This window comes from Sycon ciliatum, chromosome 8, assembly GCF_964019385.1.
Source record: "Sycon ciliatum chromosome 8, ocSycCili1.1, whole genome shotgun sequence".
NCBI classification, from domain to species: domain Eukaryota; kingdom Metazoa; phylum Porifera; class Calcarea; order Leucosolenida; family Sycettidae; genus Sycon; species Sycon ciliatum.
In genome coordinates, this window is record NC_088650.1 from 29,033,045 (window position 1) to 29,047,513 (window position 14,469).

Below are 14,469 nucleotides of genomic sequence, written 5' to 3' on the forward strand. Positions count from 1 at the left end.
CACACAAAATTGGAAAGGATTGACCATTGTTGAACAGATAAAAAAGTGATCTACTTTGAAGACTTCGACGCTTTCGAGAGAGCAGAGAAATGGGAGTGCCAAGCGAGAGATGAGATTTCTGAGACTTTTTTTATCATAGACAAGTATATGTACTTGGCTACCTGAAACGTGGCAGCTAAGCTCAGGTTGTCAGAAGAGGAAAACTTCCCCAGGTTCACCGTCTCTTGGTGTGGGACGTCCGGGAATCGTAGGCTCCCTGCAAACTAGCCACGTCCACACTGACCCAGTACATGTACCTCGAAAGCTAGACACCTCTCCTTCAAATAACATTGACACCATTTCAGGAAATACAGGCCTTCGGATGCGGAGAGCCAGTAAACCTACCTCTCGCACGAAAGAAAGTCTTGTAACGGACGAATGTACTAGGAAAGATACATGTACATGTACCTATAGATTCATCGGCTGCATGGTTACCTTGCATCTGGCAATAGGAGGTTCCAAGGAGAAAACGGCGAACACATGATCGCTTTCCTACGGCACGTGCACGTACATGTACACGTTTGGATAGCAACATGCGGCGGTGTCTAGGTCCCGACACCATGCAGCGTCACTTGTGAATGGCGGTGGAGAGCGGCAGCAGTGAATCAAAAGGTTATAATCCTAATCTACAGTGTAAGAATATTCCCGATAAATATTCCCGTTCCCTACACACTGGGAGCCAAGTATAAATACTGAGTTCCGCCAAGCTGGACTTTGTAAATCTCAGACAGAGAGACGACCATTTAGGACGGACAAACATCCTAGAATGGGTTGTGCCTCTCCAGAGCGGTCTCTTAGAACAGGAAAGATGTGTTCAATTTCGGAATTTTCAGGCCCTCGTGCCGTCCTCCTATCCTTGGTGTTTTTCTATTTCGGCCAGATTGGTTCTCCGCAACTGACCTATGCAGCTCCGTTGACTACTGGCCCCACGTTCCTAGAGCGCTTAAAGGCATATACACGAAGCCGCAACAACAGCTGCAACAATGCATCGTCGACATCCGCCACGGGAGACCTCAACCCGGCCATTGAGAACGTTCCACGCTTGCCCTATCCAAGAAAGAAGCTGAACGTGGAGAGCTCCGCTTGTTCTAGGCAAGTACTACCGCCTCAGTTTAAGAGTTGTCGGCAGCAGTGGAGCTGCAATCCAGTGAGGATCGACGCACTGACCTATCCTACTCACTTCCTGGAGATGGAGGACTTCGATAGCTATGACGATCGCATGGACTTCCAAGAATGTGCTTGTGTAGAGTTTCATCAGAACCACCTATACTTACGTAGCTCCAGTCATAATGCCAATAGTAGTGGCAATGCCAGTGCCAATCACAGTGCTAATCATAATGCGAGTCAACAGTTGATAGAGGACGACGACACCTTAAAAGCGTGGAGTGTGGAATGGAAGAAGGTCAGAGCCGGAGTACGCTGCGAGAAATCCCATCGCCATTGTCGCCGGTTGGAATGTTGACAGCCTATCTCCAGTGTTATAAGGAGTGTTTTAACGGACTTCAAATGATCTCGCACACAAGGTAAATTACATTTATATCTTCTCTCTGATTACTCGACTTTATATAGGTTATAATAGCGTTAGCGAGAATTTGTTGGCATGTCTACACTTCGAGGTGAGCTCGCTTCTCTTGTTGAGGCATGTTGCTCTATCCGCGGGTATGATCCGGAACTTCTCCGAGAGGCAAAGTTGGCACCTCTTGCTGATGTTGTAGGCTCCTGCTCGTTCCGAAATACTCCACTCGATCGAGTAGTCTTCTTTTCTCTCCTTCAATTCCAGACATACTTGTATAGCTCGGTGCTCTTCCTTCTCCATACATTTGTATTTTTTGTATTGTATTTTATTTTTTTACTTGCGCATTCCCAACAGACCGTGAAGTCTTCTTGCAGGATGCCCAAGATGAATACATTTATATGTCCCGTTTCCATTCCCTCAACTAATGAACATTTCTATTTCTAATTTATTCGTAAATTTGAAGGAAAGTTGTAAAAAAGCAGCAGAAGAATCCTCCTCCTTGTAACCTCCTGAATAGAAAGCAAAGCTGCATGCAATGGTAATATATTATTCTATACACGTTGATATATCTCTACACCTAAGCCTGCCATACATGTATGCTACTCCGCTACTCCGCACGAAACATTATCCGTCTATTCCTATTCCTCTAGTTTTTTCACATTCTTCCATCTCTGCTACTTCTAGCTCTTTCACTATTTCATTACGAAAGCCCATCGCTCTATGCCGCTTTGTTCGCACGGACGTGTCATGGCCAATGTTGATAATTATTATCATTGAGTGTGCCTCGTATTAATAATTATTTTCAAAGGTTATGTGAACAATAATTGCCGATCGGGAGCACTAGGCGGGAGCGCTGTTAATAGTATGTAGTAGTATTTATTAGTTGACTAGGGGAGTCACAACAAGCATGGTCTTGTTACAGGGAACCCCAGGCGAATCTTTGTGAGGTGAGCTGTAATTCTGGAGAAGTAAAATAAAGTAACAACAACAACAACAACAGCAAAAGTACCAACAGATTGTGCTTGACGACGGTTTGAAGGAAGAGCGTTTCACCGACCTGCCGCCAGAAAAGAAACTGAGCGAAGTCCATACCCGATATGCAGTAGGTAATAATAAGGCAGCTGTATCCTGGCGACGAGTACGAGCATTTGTGTGCGGGCCAGCTGAACGCAGGAGAAACAGTGATTTAAGGAGGGGGTAGCAATTGATGACACGCAGCGATAGACCAAAACGTATAGTTTAAAATTAACTCTTTGCTCAAACGAATACAGATGACACTGTCGTAAAGCTAATGCAGTTGGGGTCATTCTACCTAAACCAAAATGCCTTCTTCATCGCACTATGGCTGACCGTTACAAGCCTGTTATATAGGGTAGTTTTCAAACAGTACGCATACACATTACTTGCATGCATATTCTGGAGTTGATTGTATAATAATTGACAAGTAGAAAGTTCTTCCACCTGTCTGTGCAAAGTGTCAGGGCATCCTCACAGCTGTGATGTGAGCGGTACGCAAATTGTTCAGCTGGTATGGCAGTTAGAGAATATTAAGGTTTTCTCAGTGCGAGAATGAATGCAGAATTTAGTGGAACTGTTCGGTAAGAACCCTGGACAGTTAGATATTCGACATGCTGTAGGTAATTCAACTCATATTTCTTTCAACGTAGAAGTAGCGACTTCGACGGTAATTGTGCGAATGAATTTGGTTGCCCCTACGTAGAACACACTCTTCCTGCCTAGGACGTTTTGCAGGGCCGAGTGCCAACGTGGTCCTCCTGTGCTCGAGGTGGTCGTCGTGATTCAGTCAAGTGTCAGCTTCGGTAGGAAGTGTGTGTTGCTTGTTTAGTCTTATTGTACTTCACCATGGCATGGGCACAGCCAACTTCTGCCTTCTAGCTGAGCGCACTTACAGAGTGTCAGTTCCCAAAAAGTACCACTAGTGATAATGATACTGATATGGTCCTGGTGAGCTAAATGGACATCACTTAATCACCATACTACTATAACCGAGAGCTCATGTTCACTGTTTATCTATTCTTGCTAGTACTGATCACACAGCACGTCTTGCAGTAGTGATCATGGTTGCAGGACATTGGCAACTCAGCCTTGTGTCGACACTGCTAGTATTACATGTAGGCCGCATTGGAATTGTATCTATTTCATAGTGGGTCAGAAGACCCAAACGAGATGCCGAATTCGCAGCTTGTATAAAGCCTTAAAGGTCTTGAATGAGGCTGTGGTCACACCAAACGCGATTCAGCCATTTATCGGAAAAGAGCTTTTTCACGTCACCATTGCTAAGGAAACTGCTGAAATGTTTGCCTTCAGCCATTCTCAGCCGCCATCCGGTTTCGAAGCGTAGACCGGCAGGTAAAACAAACTCGTGCAAATCCAAATCGCATCTACATGTAGCTATTGTGTTCTGTAATCTGCCAGTAGAACACACTACAAACATCTTTTTCACTTGCAAAAACCGGAGCGGGACAGGGGCAAGCAAATATCTCCATAACCATCGTCCTCAATTTAATTAATCGTGTCATCAGACAAGGGTTCCATGTTACCAACGCATATAGAGGCCCGGGGATTCGCAAAGTTGGCATCCAAGCAGTCAGTTTGGAGACTTCTTATCCAGAGGCAGAGGGCCCCACGTCTGACCTCTCATGAATTCGGACGTACATGTGGTGGCAGGACCAGTCGACCGTGCACAGAACACATGTAAATGTACAATGTCATGTACTAGTAGCGCTGCAACAGGATGAACTTCACGACTTGTGCCGGCTGAGGGCAGCCTGAGCGTGATGGTACCTCACAGACATTTGCCGAACATTGTCCCATGATAGTGAATTTTTGAGTTTTTGGACATTGTATTGCATTGCTGCTCCATCTACATGGGTGTATTTGTGTTTCACATCTCCATTTCAAGTTTCCTAATAAAGATTGTGTCAAGTACTCAATCTGCGTACAGAACTACATGACGATTGTACATGTAATGTACATGCTCAATCTGCGGACAGAACTGTTTCGTCCTTTTTGGACTCATCAGCGCAGCACAGAGAAAATGAGGCCGAACCTGATAGCAATGAAAAAAACAATTTCCAAAGGCGAATTTCCAAAGCCAGATTCAAACCAGGCCCAAACTTACATGTACCTTGCCAGGCCCAGAGTGCTCAAACTGCCAAGTCAGTGAGCTCTGCGTAACGCAAACAGCAAAGTCACTACCCCACAGTAGGAGTGCTCAACTGCTACACGAGCAGGAGCGAAATACTCGATCTGTGGACAGAACTGTTTCGTCCGTTGTGGAATCATCATCGCAGAGAAACTGGGGCATGCACATGTACATGTATGTACCAGGAAATAGTGGTGTCCGCTGCCTGCGCGTGTGACACTTTGACACATCATGTTAGTGCGGGGATCTGATATCCCTGCGTCGCTATAGAAGTTATGCGTTGTACATCTACAGGTACGTGACGCCTCTCCCTGATGACACGATTGTTGATCTTGTCAGGCTTCATTGCCGTCGCGACGTTCGTGTCAAACCCAGATCAACAAATCAGTGTCACACCTGTTGTCATTCAATAATCTCCGGTCTCTGATCTGTGTACATGTGTACATGTGTATGCTTTAACTCTAAAGTGTCATGTACAATCATGTACATGGATGTACAGTCATGTACATATACATGACTGTACATTAAATGTTGTACAAGTACCACGGGGTGGCCGCTAACTAGCGAACGTAGACCTACTCAACCCACTAAGAGAAGCTTGCAACACAAGTTCACAATGTCCGGAACTTTGTTTTGTTGCAACCTCCGATACACTGTACTATGGTAATTATGATTAATCAACAATTCATGTTGTCGGATGATTGCTCATATTTCCATGAAAAAGGGATGATATAGCTGGCATTATGTTGAAAGGTGAGACACACTTTCGGATGGTGTGCGCTCTTAAAGCTCGCACGATTTTTAGCCGGTACTAGTGCTGTGTAAATGTGCATTGGTGGATGAAAAGGGGCGCGCTTTACAAGGTAATGGGAGCGAGGGATTACTTGGTCCCCCTGGCCTTGCAAAGAAACTGTAATTTAAATTAACCAACTACAGTTTTTAGTAAATAAAAGGACCAAGGAACTACAAGTTACGCTATAGTGTCCACAAACATCACCAGTTGCTTGAAAATCAGCTCATGCGATAAGCCCTGATTGGCGATAACAAGAAGTGAGAATAAAGAATTCAAAAAAAGCCGATAACAAAGGACGACCCGGACCGACAGTACTGACGTTCTACAACTAACTACAATCAACTCTAGCACGTAGTGGATGCGCATTCCAACTGCCTTCCGACTTGGAACGTTCTAAGTTATAGGAATAACATAGGAGGGGAAGGTGCGAGCAAGCAGCTGTAAGTCTAAGTCGTGAAGGACTTTGGCGAATGTACATGCATGTCAATGACGGTCCTGGCAAGGCCATTGGAAAAATAACGGTCAAAGCACGATTCAAGGACGCACAGCAGCATACCACACAACTTGCGTGGCTTTGAAGATTCGAAATACAATTGAAGAGAACGCTAAGCCAAAAACAAGAATCATGTATAACCGAAGGGCCTCAGTAAAACAGTATTGTACTTCACCTATGACAATTTAGATGGACAATAAGCAGCAGTAACAAGCAACAGTTTCACACGACGATCGTTTCGCCGTATATATATAAGGAAGGCTCATCCGATGTGCATGGATGGACTCGGATGGAGAGCCAAGTATGTATTAATACTTTCTAGCAAAGAAAAGGAACCAGGAACTACAAGTTACGCTATAGTGTCCACTAACACCGACAGATACTTGACAATCGGCTCATGCGATAATATTGCACGACACTGACCGACGGTACTGACGTTCTACAATCAACTGCCAATCAGCTCCAGCCCGTCTTGGATGCGCACTGCAACAGCCTTCCCACTTGGAAGGTTCAAAATGTTAGAAATAACATAGAAAGGGTAGGTGTGCGCAACCAAAACAAGCACAAAGTGCAGTTGTGAAGGACGTTGGCGGGTGTACGTGTGTACATGCATGTCGATGACGACTCTGGGAAAACCATTGGTCAATACGGTCAAACAACGAATCAAGGATGCAAAGCAACATACCACGCAATTTGCGTGGCTCTGAAGATCGTGGTTTGATCGTATTGTCCGATGGTCTTGCCAGCATCGTCATCGACATGCATGTACATCCCGCCAACATCCTTCACAACTAAGACTTACAGCTTGTGCGCACCGTCCCCTCCTATGGTACTCCTATAACTACTTAAAACCTTCCAAGTTTGAAAGCTGTTGGAGTGCGCATCCAAGACATGAAAGAGATGATTGACGTTAGTTGTAGAACGTCAGTACGGTCGGTCAGTGTCGTGCAATATTATCACATCAGCTGATTGTCACGTAACTGGTGGTGCCAGTGCGGGGCACAATAGTACTGGGGCCAATTCAAAAAATCGACCTCTAAAATACATGCCTTGACACATGTTGGCTAACAAGGATTTTTCGGTGTTATTTGATAGATAATGTCTTCAAGAGCATCTTCGCCAAGTATGGTGTGTCCAATCGCGTCCAAAGGTCCCGAAATCACCCTCGATAGGAATACAAAATTGCCGAAAAGCTAAGTTCTCATCGGCTATATTCAAGCATTTTCAAGACTTTCTCGGTACTATATCGACTGGACCTGGGAGTTTTTACCCTTTTAGGTGCCAGGAGCTAGTAACACCGTACATACACAGAATGCGAACCGACGCGTCCACGGATTTTGTGCGAGAGTCGGAAACTTTGAGCATCAAGTAGTGTACATTGTAATTGTGATTATACCAGAACGGTGTTACCTCATTTCGACATTTTCTTCAAAGTTTTGCATTGACTCGCTGGCGCTTTAGCTGTCGGAACGTCCACGAATGGATCGATGCTAAGTTCAGCAGAACCTTCATTACATCTTGGCTCCCCGAAAAGTAGGCATGATTCCAACAAGGAGCAGCACAACAATTATATTGTGTGGAAAGCAGGGGAAAGGTCATCATAGCTTGCCAAGCCAGTTGTAAACTATTCATAGGACGACTCTACTACCGTGGAAAGTTTCAGACCTGGTTTACTTCATCGGGCTGGAATGAAGGCATTTACTTTGTGAGTACAGGATGTGTTACAGTGGACGAGCATTTGATTCGAATCTCCAAGAGCAGCTAGTGTTAGTACCATGATTTGAACACACCAACCGTGGTGATCAGCTACCATTTAATAATACAGCACGCATATAGCTCATATGAAAAATCAAATGAGGGTCATGCATCTGTCGACAACGTCGAGCCAGTGCGTTCTGTCTGAGGCAAGTTGCTCCGCTTCCAAAAGAGACATATTGAGAAGTAAAAGGTCATTCCTAATGTTGTCTACCCATCTGGTCACTGGGCGACCTCTGGGCTTCTTTATATCTGTTATATTCATTGCCATGTGAAGGGCTTTGTAGGACACAGCGTCCTTCCCTTCACGAATGACATGTCCAAACCATAATAAGCGCCGGCGTCTACAGACTGCACTTATTGGGCATTGAGCAGTTTTAGCATAAAGAGCATTATTCGAAATTTTATTGGGAAAGATGATTCCAAGTATGTATCTGAGTTTACGGCGGTGCCATACATCAATTTTGCTTTCTAAGGCTTTTGTTAGAGTCCATAGCGCGCCGTTATATAGGAGAACTGGCAAAATGAGACAGTTGAACATGCTTAAGCGGGACTGCTGGGTATGGCGTTTCCATGATACACTGGAAAATGCCCGGTTCGCTGCTATGATACGTGCATCAATGTCCTCCGCTGACCCTAGACGAGAACCCAACAGTTTGACAGCTACCATTTGCACAAAGCCTATTTACCAGCTCAACAGCTCTAGGACTACTGCCTTAGGAGTGGCATGCTGCGGCGAGAGGGAGTAGCTAAGTGTTACAAAAACGAAATCCGAGTACCTTGAGGTAACCTATACCAATATTCAACACCAGCAGTAGAAGAATCCTTTCCCTGTCACAGAATTTGATGGCTGGGCCTAGGCAGTGTGAAACTACAGTTATACTTATAAAACACTAACTGCAAGAAAGAGTCCGATGTCCAATGCCATGGCTTGTCTCTCCTAAACTGATCACGGCATGTAGTTGATGCGATTCAAGAGCGGCGGTGAAGAGGGAAACCATGTTTATATAATACCTCATGTACTAGTGGCTAAAGAATTATTGTCCATGACTGCAGAGCAAAGAGTGATGGTGTAGGTGATGGAGCAGGGATGTGTTGTACGGCGTAGAGTTGAGTTCCCAACGCTCAGACGGAAGAACAACTTCAGTTAAAGTGAAACATATGGAAGCGACAGTATTTGTATCACAATGTTCGGATTGATCAGCTTTTTAAACTCCAGGTATTCACATGTGAGTGTTGTCCAACTGCAGCCTTGAAGTCTTTTCAAAGCATTTAAGAATAGTGACAAGCTAGCCAATGTTTGGACTGTTTATCTATGCAAAGGATTTTGGTATTTTCATTTTCATCATTTCTTTGTTACAGCACTGCCATCGCATACAAGTAGTGCTCTCATTCTTACATTGCTGCGAGATCTATCGTATTATCTACACGTACTTCGAGTAAATTAGTTCAGGTTGCAACTGTCCTATAGCATTTCTTTCCTTAGACTCTGACAGTGTCTTACCCACCTTTACCTTCTACTGTCAGTACTTGGTTTACAATACCTATTCTCTCAGTTGAAGTGGAACGCCCAACCGTCTGACGCTTCTCTCTCTCTCTCTCTCTCTCTCTCTCTCTCTCTCTCTCTCTCTCTCTCTCTCTCTCTCTCTCTCTCTCTCTCTCTCTCTCTCTCGTGTTCGCAGTCTGGTAATTATAGTATTGCATGCATGTAAATAGTATCATGTACCTGCTAGCTGCACATACATGTACACGTACCTCAATGCTAACATTCGACGTGACATGTAATGTACATGTACGTACATGTACATGTACAATATCCAAGTTTCACTGCACTTTGGACATTTTGTTTTGACACTGTAGAAGTACAGTACTTGTCGCCGTACTGTATCTACTGCTTATTCTGAGCAAAATGAGGTGCTACTTGGCCATATACGTGTCAGTAGAAATGGATATATAGGAGCAATTCTAGTTAGGTTGCCATGGTAATGACGGCCTTTTCTATTTTGATGCTTTTCACCATGTTCGGACACAATTCGGCAATCGAAACCTATGCCATCGTATTCAGGAGGCAAAAACCATCCAGGAATGATCATAAAATCCATGTTAGCAAACATGTGTCAAGTAAAAGTGAGAAATTTCAAATGGGCCCTAGGACTACAAGTTATGCGTTAGAGTCCACCAACTAAACCAGGTTTTGAACAGTCGGACGTGCACAAGGTAGCACCTGACTCAGTCCGGGGCTACCTTGTGCACGTCTGACTGTTCAACACAATGGTTTACACTCATTCTGGTGCTACCTTGTGCACATCCGACTGTTCAAAACCTGGTTTAGTTGGTGGACTCTAACGCATAACTTGTGCCCCGCCGTTTTCCTTGGAAAATTAATAGTTTCCTTTGCTCACCATCTCAGTACTAACTTCATTATCAAAGGCCTAATGTATAACTCCACCTTCCAAAATCCAAACTGACCATATCCCACTATATGTTTACTTGTGATTCGTGGGCCACCCATCAGCCGGTGGGTTTGCTAGATGACCGTACTGACACTGCCAAAGCACATGCAACGTCACACGTACTTCACTGGTCTCTTGCCATTCTTATCTGTATATCTGTATCTCAACACCATGAGGTTGTATGCATGTGCAGTAATTCGTGGTGCGATATGAATGAGATGTCAATGGACATGAGAGTGTTGTCTTCGCCTATGTTCAAATCGTGATGGTGATGTTTTCACCCCCCAACCCACAGTACTGTCTCCCACAGAATGTCTACGTTAGAATATTGTTGCTGGGGCACCCAAAGTCACAGATTTGGCTTTGCAAACTTCTGTTATTGCTCAAGCGTCGAAAGCAGAGAGCTTTATTCTTCCACAAGTAGATCATGATTGAAAGGAATTGTCTTTGTGTTATGATATGGTTTGAAATAGTGGTAATATGATGTTAAATCGGAATAATCAAAAGGATAAAATATCGAAGATATTGCAGAAGGATAATACATGTAGAGGAGACAACATGGGAACTTTTGGTTGGTAGGGACCATAATAGTAGGCCGTTTGTTTGAGCTGATTGCACGGAAATGATTCGGATTAATACATGTATTTGGATATGCATGTTGCCTGGTGATCGTGACTAAAACACAACACAGCTTCCCTCTCTACCTCTCTCTCTCTCTCTCTCTCTCTCTCTCTCTCTCTCTCTCTCTCTCTTGTGTTATCTGGATATACATGTAATTTGGACGGATTGTAACGTTAGAGATCATGAAACACATGAAGCAAATAATAGTGATCTACGTTTAGGCGTACACTTCTAGATTCGTGCAGAGCGAGTTTACTACACTAGTGAAATGCGAACGCATGCATTACGCCGTCGTAAATATTTCCACTTAGTTCTATGCAACATCATTCAATTTGATTGAAGAATAGATGCCTCAGCATTCATATCTACGGCAGGTGGGGTTCTTGTTGCAGCGCTGCCCGACCAGAATTGCCTTTATCTGCATTTCCCAGTGATTGCCAACTTTCTTTAAATAAGAAAAAGGATATTTGATTGGAAGGCAGTTGCAACCATAAAAATGGTGAGTACGTGTGGGCGGTATTTGCTCATAGTGGAGTCGTGGAAATGTAACCACGCCGGGCACGAATTCGGCACACCGGACCTTCTGTTTGCAATTTCCGTGGCGTGCCTTTTGACGGTGCGTGGGACCCATTTGCATATGTTGGCTAAACTTCCGCCCGTGGTCCCTACAGTCGATCAAGTAGAGTTCGATTGCCTTCCAATTGTCTCCAAGATCGGCTGTGACGTCACTGTCAATTCTAACATCCGTTAGATTTCTCACGCTTGCCTCACTGTGCACAATACACACGGTGATGGTGAGTGCAAGGAGTGACAGAGCCTGCGCATGGACAAGGACAACAAAAAAATAAGGACATCTGTAAGGTAAGGCGAATCATTCGCCTGGGAGCACGTCTGAAACACCTATCACAGGGATGCCTTTCAATCATCCGTATTATCATCAAATCCTAAAATTTAATAAAGGGGTTGTGATGCTCATGACACTATCTACCCCAAGGCCCAGGCAACATCCGAATCACTTTTTTTTTATTCAAAACCTCCCTTTTATGGAATTTTCTCCCAGCCACATTGACTTCGGAATCTTCTGTCCATGTATTCAAGAAAGAGCTGCCCAAACATTCCTTTAAGTATTCAGGTATACTCTCTGGCATGCCGCTACCCTGTGCATAACAGCCCCCCCCCCCCTTCCCAATCTGTACTCCATGTACCATCATCATCCTTCAACGCAACGGACCCCACGACAGGCGGTCAGCCTTTGGGTCGTCCTAATAAAGTTAATATTACTATTATCAAGAGTACATGTAAGAAAGGGTTTGCTCCCCACACTTTCTTACAAATCATCGCCGAAGTCGCAACCACTACTTCGTAAGAGTACATGTACTCTTGTTTTTATGGTGATAAAGAGAAGGACAAAATGTTAGGAGTTATGACTAACTGTCCACGAACGTAACCAGATCTTATACAGACAGCGAGCAGCATCCGAGTTCAACTATAAACTTATGTTATTTTTTGTTTAATAATGATGTCACACAGACATGCCTGTACGCACATGACGTTACTTACAGGTGTCATTGTTACGTTAGTCGTTAGTGCCGTGCCAGCACTTCGCTTCAGCTTCACAAGAGGGGTTGAAAGACTGTGATCAGGAAACCAAGCCAGACAAAGTATGTTACCGGTTTGAACTCAGAAGAACATGAATCTCTCCCCCCCCCCTCCCCTTGTAAACTCCTTCACCTGAGTGCTAAGCGTAATGCTAAATTCTATTTTGCTCCTGGTGTACAGTGCCCTGTAGTCACCAGCATTCCTGATACCTGTATATTATTGTAAAGTCATTAACACTACAAATTACAATATGAATACCAAGAGTACATACCCCCCCCCCCTCCCAGAGCCCCGGGTGGATTATGTACTCTTGTTATAATCATGAGCCATTTGGTAGAGCCCCGGTTTTGGGATCATTTGAACTGTGTGGGGTCTGCCCCCGGTGGATCCTCAATACTCCGGGGTCTTCACAAAAAAATTAAAAAATCAATCATGTACGTGGCGTATTCCTACAGCAATGAGCGCGACCAATAGCTCTTCACGCTATTCTCACATTTAGCTGCTTGCATGTGCCAATGTTCCGGACATGTATGTGGAAAGCGCGCATTTGCGCCATTTCTGCTGTATATCATTCCTTTACACTCCATTATCCTCAGTATCATCCTCTAACTGATGAGCTCCAAGGAGCCTCGGAAGCAGCTGTCCAGAGGGGTAACAAATATCTGTCAACGGAAGTGCCCTTGGTGTGCTGGTGTTTATGTTTTGTGCATTGGTTCGACTGAGAGCGCGTGGTGGTGACGGGTTGAACATGTAGTGAATTGGAGTGTTGCCGAAAGCTCTGGCGCCGCGAATATTTACTCATGTACAATCATGTACATTGTATGTCTTGTTTGTACTGGAAGTCTATGGTATCAGCTGAGTATTTTGTTCATTGTTGGATGTCTGTCTCGTGTCGATAATGTCCTCCCTGCAATTGTAATCGATAATCATCTGGCCTGCGGACATGTCTGCGTTATTCCTGGTTTGTCCACTTTATTTGGCTGTTTTCTACATCATGAATTCGGGGATCTTCAACTAAACACTCAACAGTTTCCTGGCTGCATACGTCACCAAAATTAATATGCTCACCAAATTTTCAGGCATGGCACATCATGAGGGTGAAAAGTTGCACTGAAAACAGAACTATCTCTTCAGTGAATCTCTTCAGAATCTGACGCTTCATTAAGGATCCCGATAACGCCCTACTACTCCATCTTCAAAGGTTTTGTTTATTATACTTTTATTCCACTATGGCGTCACGCCAAAAAGGACAATTGATAAGTGTGATTGAATTCAATACCTCATTTTCCAAACATTTCGGATAGGTTTTGATGGTCTATTCTTTTGATAGCATAGCTGATTTTTTTACTGTGGGAGTCAACGGTTAACTTGCGGGAAGAAACTTTTCTTAATAAAAAAGTAACAAGCTGTAGTCACTTCTTTCCTCGGATGTTGAAATCAGTCTCGGACGCAGATATCTCGTGACTCGGAAGTCTCCGATATAGTTGTCGTATTGGGTTGTTGTACTTTGAAATACCTCTGGCCGTGTCATTCAGTAGACTGAGAACAAAGGAGGAGATTAATTTAAAAATAATTTAACCGGTGCTCAGTTAGCTGGCAATATTGAGCCGTAAAACCTAGTGCCAGGTCGATCCCAGAACTTACCGTCAGACTTTCGTGTAGAGATCGGTTTTCTTCACACTCTCGGCAGTGGTAAGGGAGTCAGATCGTACGGCACAATAATTATTATCACTCAAACTACATTTATCCTCTATTGAACAAGAAAGCGAATGGGTAAGTAGCAAACCAGGAGCTCGTTTTATTGCCTTGTTGCAGAACTCTGAGAATTGAGGCGAAGTCGAGAAGGCAGGTAAAGCGGTGTCATGTATTTTGCGTGGAATAGCCTTTAGCTCTGTGTTGGAAGAGATAATGTAGGATGGGTGGAGAAGGTCTACCTAGAAAGCGATCAAGATTGGCGAATAAGAGAGCGAGCTTGAGGGGGTTGCAAGCGACGTAAAGTCAGATAGAAGGGTTTGCGGTAAGTCAAGACCTCGT

The 14,469-nt window shown here is 44.2% G+C and overlaps 1 long non-coding RNA gene across 1 annotated transcript; it reads right to left on the reverse strand.

Annotated features, from left to right (window-relative positions):
* Window positions 1–10,632: 10,632 nt before the first annotated feature.
* LOC135823437 (uncharacterized) lies at window positions 10,633–14,199 on the reverse strand. The gene is made up of 3 exons (XR_010554705.1): window positions 14,080–14,199; window positions 12,397–12,469; window positions 10,633–11,653 (listed from the first exon to the last, which is right to left on the reverse strand). It is a non-coding gene; the product is annotated as an uncharacterized LOC135823437 (long non-coding RNA).
* Window positions 14,200–14,469: the final 270 nt, after the last annotated feature.